The sequence below is a fragment of the Mauremys reevesii genome, linkage group 23 (assembly GCF_016161935.1).
Source record: "Mauremys reevesii isolate NIE-2019 linkage group 23, ASM1616193v1, whole genome shotgun sequence".
NCBI classification, from domain to species: domain Eukaryota; kingdom Metazoa; phylum Chordata; order Testudines; family Geoemydidae; genus Mauremys; species Mauremys reevesii.
Window position 1 is genome coordinate 4,207,638 of NC_052645.1, and position 6,226 is coordinate 4,213,863.

General features: G+C 55.1%; 2 non-coding genes and 1 pseudogene across 2 annotated transcripts; all 3 read right to left on the reverse strand.

Moving 5' to 3' along the window:
- Window positions 1-1,103: 1,103 nt before the first annotated feature.
- Window positions 1,104-1,176, reverse strand: TRNAK-CUU. The gene has a single exon. It is a non-coding gene; the product is annotated as a tRNA-Lys (tRNA).
- Window positions 1,177-1,208: 32 nt separating this feature from the next.
- On the reverse strand, window positions 1,209-1,519 carry LOC120389400 (annotated as a pseudogene).
- Window positions 1,520-2,702: 1,183 nt separating this feature from the next.
- Window positions 2,703-2,774, reverse strand: TRNAQ-CUG. The gene has a single exon. It is a non-coding gene; the product is annotated as a tRNA-Gln (tRNA).
- Between the last annotated feature and the right edge of the window lie 3,452 nt (window positions 2,775-6,226).

Consider the following 6,226-nt stretch of genomic DNA (forward strand, 5'->3'; position numbering starts at 1 on the left):
GAACCAGTGGACTCCCTGTGCTGCAGAGTGCGCGCCCGGTCTAGTGGGGGCGGGGGGAAGGGGAGGGAGCGGGGGGGAGAGAGAAGGGGGGCAGCCAGCGCTTCAGCGGGGCACTCACCACGCGGCCCCGACCACCGCGCCGCCTGGCACCCTCACTCCTTCTCTAGACTAACCAGTCCTGATATACTGTAACATGGTTATATTCCACCTCCTTCACTGGTTACACCCAACAAAATGAATTATACAGCAGACAGAAACAATCACAGACCCAGACAGAGACCATGCAAATAAACATACAAAACAATACAGAAGGGAGGATTTCACAACTACATCTATACAGACATAAGGGTTTTCCAGCTGTGTCTATTGATAAGTGAGTTCTTGCCAGACAGGATGCTACCAAACTAAGTTTCCCTTTCTCTGGAGGTGATGGAATATCAGGGCAGGATTGTATTCCTCACAGCCCAATAGCACCTTATTTCAATGTGACTAGTTGGGAATGTGTGAATGTGACCAGACACTTCCCAGCTTATGGCTGCCTTTGCTGCTTAGCCGAAGAACCAGGCCTCAGACTGTCACAGTGAGAGAAGGCCATTACACAAACAGACAGTGATTTTCTATTCTTTCTTTTATACCTCTATAACTAGCTAAGTGATAAAAATACACCTAAATTCTTAAAGTACAGGCCTTTGCAGACAGGCCTGAATCTCTGTATCCTAACAGTCCTCGAGGTCAGGCAGCCTCTGGGTAAGGGGGTGAGGACTCAGATCTTTCCACTAGCCAATTCCACCAGGGTTGTATATAATGCAGGGAAGTTCCCCACAATATCCAGACCAGATGCCCCCTTTACACACTTGTGCTCTGTTCTTATTGTTTCTCTGTCTCTCTTCCCCTCATCTCTGCTGCTCCCCCTCTGAGCTTTCTCAGCACCTGGCCCCACAGCACTTCCTGCCAGCCAGAGACTGCGCTATCTGCACCTGCGGCCTCTCTCCTGATTGCTAAGGAAAGGAACCTTCCCAGGAAATGGCCACAGCTTCTGGGAATCTGCACATGGCTGTGAACAGAGTTTGGCTCCTGGCACACAGGGCAACTTAAAAGCTGGGTGCCTAGACAGGGGCTTGAACCCTGGACCCTCAGATTAAGAGCCTGATGCTTTACCAACTGAGCTACCTGGGTTTGTTGTTTTTGAAAAGAATTACTGGCACAGTTTAGCCTCCAAATCCGTACAGAGTCCGACCCTGGCGCTTCAATGCATAAACAACGTCCATAGCAGTCACAGTCTTCCGCTTCGCATGCTCGGTGTAAGTAACAGCATCTCGGATCACGTTCTCCAGAAACACTTTCAGCACCCCGCGAGTCTCCTCGTAAATGAGGCCTGAAATACGCTTCACTCCCCCACGACGAGCCAAACGGCAAATAGTGGGTTTCGTAATACCCTGTTATCCCTCAACACCTTCCTATGGCGCTTAGCGCCTCCTTTCCCAAGACCCTTGCCTCCCTTACCACGCCCAGACATATTCGCTGTTGAAAAGCATCTTCACCGTTCACCTCAAGAGTGAGCAGGCAGGCAAAAGAGAGGCAAAAAAAGTCCCCAGAACCCCTCCTCTTTTTCTGCACAGCCACTGCCTGTCAGCAGGATTCCTCCTCCTCCTCCCTCCTGTGCCTCAGTGCGACTGAATCTCCGCAACTAGACAGCCAGTCCCTCCGCTGCACCCCAATCCCCCATGCCTGAGCCTCCCTGCCAAAGCCCTGCACCTGGCTCCAGAGAATTAAGTCTCACATGTCGCTGGGAACTCGACTTCTTGTGCCCAGAGAGTCTCAGCCCCACTCAGTAGATGACCCGAGAAACACAGTGTCCGGCTTTTCCAAAGAAGTGTTTAGACCCCCTCATCATGTGGCCTAAAGGATAAGGCATCTCCCTGTGGATCGGATGATTCAGGAGTTGAGTCCCCTCATGGTTGTGCTCACTTTGTGCTGCAAGTCCTGCTCCCTTCACAGCTGGAACCTCTTCTTGGCCGCTCAGGCCAATGCTCCGGCTTCAGCTAGAGCCCCGGGAAGGAGTTGGGGGTTGGGTGTCACAAAGGCTGGGGCATGAGCCCCAGTGCTTCCAGTCTCGCCTTTGCCCTTCCTGACTTGCCAAAGAAACTGGGCGGCTCCACTGCCAAAGTGAGCACCTGGAGTGGGAACGGTAAGAGGCCCCACCAGGGGGGCTGGCCCTGCTTTCCTACCCTCTTCTGATGTTGGCCACAGAGCATCAGCAGCCGCCCTGAGGGTGGCCTTCAGTGGGGGTTTGGCATTGCAGGGAGCAGCCTGGCCAGGTGTCTCTGTGGCTGTCTGCTGGCCAACACATAGGCATGGTTCTCCCCTCCTCTTGCCCTGCAGCTTTTAAGCCTTCCCTTGTAGCTGTCAGCACCAGCTGACTCTGCTCTAGGTGCCTAGAGGAGGAGAAGTGGTGGGCTCCTGCCTGCCTAGCCCTCTTCAAGGGCCAGGTAGGCAAGAGGAGAAGCACAGCAGCAAGTGCCAGACTTGTGGGCACCAGATGAAGCCATGAAAATCCCAACCCTCAGGCACCATTAACCAGCTATAGAGCCCTGACCCCCCACAGCACCTGAGTCACCCAGCAGGAGAGGAAAGACTTATTCTTGTCCAACAGGAGACAGGGAAGTGGAGCAGTGTGAGCTCTAGGGCTTACCACAAACCAAAGGTCCCACTGAGATTTGAACTCAGATTGCAGGATTCAGAGTCCTGAGTGCTGCCCATTACACCATGGGACCAGCGTGTGCTGCTTTCTCTGCACAGTGGTAACCCTCACAGGCCCAGCTTGTGTAAGGGACTGTTGGCCCTTTACTAAAACTGAGTGGGGTTTTTGGTTGGCTCGTTCCCAGTCCCAATAGAAGCGGGAAGGGCCAATGGGAAATCAGGACCCTGAGACTGACAGGCCCCTGGGGCAATGGTCACCAACTGGTAGGGAACAAGTGAGAATTTGTTAATGGAGAAAAATTCCTGGTGAAAATTGGCAAAGCTGTGGAGAGTTTGAAAAGTTCCAGTGAATTTACACATGAAGATACAAACAGAGAGACAAACCCACACAGAGAGAATGAGAAAATCACACACTGCACAGACCCACACAGACATAAACAAAAACCAAACCCGCACAGCACACAGAGCCATATACACAAAAAGGAAAACCACACAAAATATAGAAAGAACAAATCCACACCAAAAAATACAGCAAAAGCCAACAACAGGAAACACAAAACCCACATACCAAAAGAATACTAAGCAAAAAACAATCTGCATGCAAAAATCATACACACACCCACGCACACAAAACTATGCCAGGCATCCACCAAAATCACACAGGACCCACATGCACATCAACACAACAGATGAAAACTACACCGACATACAGAAAGCCAGGCAGGGTTTGAGTCTCACAGCGAAGAGGGTGAGCACACAGGTGGTTTGGGGAGCAAAGACTGAGGGGGAGTTGGGGGCAGTGCTCTGGGCTCTGCCTGACCCCTCCTGACACAGGCGGCTGGTGGAGAGCAGAGCCTGGTAGATCTGTGGAATCTGCCCTGCTCTCTGTAAAGCAAGGGGACCCTGGTGTCTTCTGAGCTGCAATTGTATTTTCTGCAGGGCAAAATGATTGGCAGAAGCCATTTGCTTAAAGAAAACTAGTGCTCCAGGTGAGCTCACAACTTCAACATCACTCCACTCAGCACTACTATTATGAGTTCTGTGTACTAACCCACTGCACCTCTGGTGCCTGATTAAGAGTTTTTTCTCCTTGATTCATGGATGAATTATGGGTTGAGGGGGTTGCATTAGCTAAAACAAATCCATATTAAAGGCTGCAGGATGGCAGCAGCAGAGGTGGGGAGCCTCCTTCCATGTGATAGAGCTGGTTCCCCCTTCTGTTGCTGAGGGGAAGGTTGGTGCTTTGAGCCCACCCGGTGCTGGAACGTCCCATGGGTGAGATTAACAAGACTCTTGAGAAGAGAAGAGAAGAGAAGAGAAGAGAAGGGAGGGGAAGTCTTTTCTATCCCTGCCTAGCTCCATTGGTCTCCTGTGGCCCTTTCGGCTCCCTGCTCCCCTGTTGGGGAGATGCAGAGACAAGCCCCCATCTGGGTGAGTCACCGAGAGGCTGTGTCCCATGGCGTGTGTGGGGGAGAGGGGGAGGGGTGGGATGGGGCTCAAGGGGAGAAGGTTGTGTGTGACAGTGTGTGGGGGAGGGGGAGGGTGTGTTCCTTAGGATAGAAATAATGGAAAACACAGGGGCAGTTACAGCGAAGCCCCATGTCTGAGTGTTATGACCCTGTGTGGTGCTGCCGTTCACCTTCCCCTCCTATGGTCTCAGCTTTCATTGAATCCAGCATTTTTTCACCTGTCCTCACCACAGAGGTGTCCCACATGCCTCAGATACAGAGTGTCCCTCTTAGAGACGCCGAGGACTGGAACTGATTTCAGCTGCTGGACAGCTCTGCTAGGTCTTTATTCATTTGCACAGGAAAATGCTGAGTGTTTAAATTCATTTCAAGCCCCCTGCCCCCCTTCAGCGAACTCCTGAACATACTGGAGATGGGTCTGGAAATTGATTTTCATTCGAAAAAGTTTTTAAAGGGAATCACTTGGATTGGAACTAGGAAGCCATTACCCTGCAGGGAAACATTGAACGACTGATCTATACTCACAGCAAGGAGTGTCCTGTATAGCCCAGAGCATGAACAGTTTTTTAACCTGGGGGTTAGTAAACTTTATCTCTATACAAACACCACAGCTTACAAACTCCCCACCCCCGCTCCGTGTCACCAGAGCACAACAACTCTCCTTGGGGCACACACAGCTCCCCAGCTCCCTGCCCGTCAGTCTCTCCAGCGTTGCTCCAATCCCTTAAAGCAGGGTCTCAACCTCAATTTACCTTAGGGCCAGGGCCAGTCCTCCAGTCCTCCCAGTGGGCCAATAATGTCACTCATACTGCCCAGAACCCGCCCCCCCAAACTCCGCCCGTCACCTGCCTAAGGCTCTGGGAGGGAGTTTGGGTGGGGGGAGGAGGTCTAGGGTGCAGGCCCCGCACAGACCCAGACCCGTTGTTGGGGGAGGTGTCAGGTTGACCCAGGGACCCGCCCTTAGCTGGGCTGGAGAGGACGGAGGCGCCCCGGGGCAGGCTGGGAGTTGTAGTTCCTGGCTCGTCTCAGAGCGGAAGTGACGAGCAGGTTGCTCAGACAACGCGCCCCCTCCCGGTGCACTCTGGAAAGCGTAGTTCTCTCTCTCTCGCTCGCTCGCTCTCACACGCGGCCTCTATTGGAGGAGGAGCCGTAACCCGTCACTTCGCCGCGCCCCTCCCTGATTGGCGGAGAGAGCGCGGGACAGAGACTCGGCGCGTGGCGGGAGGCCCCGGTTCCCTCGCCCCGAGGCTTCGCTGCCCCCCCCCTGGTGCGCGCTGCGGCCGTTGGGATTCGAATCCCGCGTGGGATCCGGGCTGGGGGGGGCACAGGGCAGAGGCAGCGCGGAGTGAAAGGGCTTCACCCCCCCCCCGCTGGGCCTGGGGGGCGGCAGCGGGGAGGGGGGGCTGAGCTGCCTGGGAGCAGCCCCACAAGCGGCAGCCTGGGGCCGCGGGGCCCCTCAGCGCCCCCCCCACCTGCCCCCGCAGTGTCGTCCCCCCCGCTGTGACCCTCCCGCCAGCCCCGCCCCCGGCGTCCCCTCCCCCACCCTGTCCGCTCTGCCCGGCCTTTCCCTTCGCCCCCCCGCCCTGCTCGTCCCCCCCATCCCTGTCCTCAGCACCCTGCCCCCTCCTCCTCCTCCCCCCATCCCTGTCCTCACCACTCCACCCCCCTGCTGGGGATTGGGGTGCAGGCTCTGGGGGGAGTTTGGGTGCAGAAGGGGTGAGAGGCTGGTCTCTGGGAGGGAGTTTGGGTGGGGGAGGGGTTCTGGGGGGCAGGCTCTGGGATGGAGTTTGCAGCGCCGTAACATGGGCGAGGCGAGTGAGGCACTTGCCTCGGGCGCGCAAAGTGGAGGCGCACAAACCTCCCTGTGTCTCTGGTCTGAGCCAGGGCATTCGATGCCAGTGAACCTTTTTCTCCTGCAATGGCGACGGTCAGACCGAGTGGTCATGGCACCTGCATCCCTGCCAGGGAGATATTGGCTCCGCTCTTTCTTTCTGCTGCTGTTGTTAGTCCATGAAACATCAGGGATGGAATGCAACACTGAGTTCATGCACCAGCCC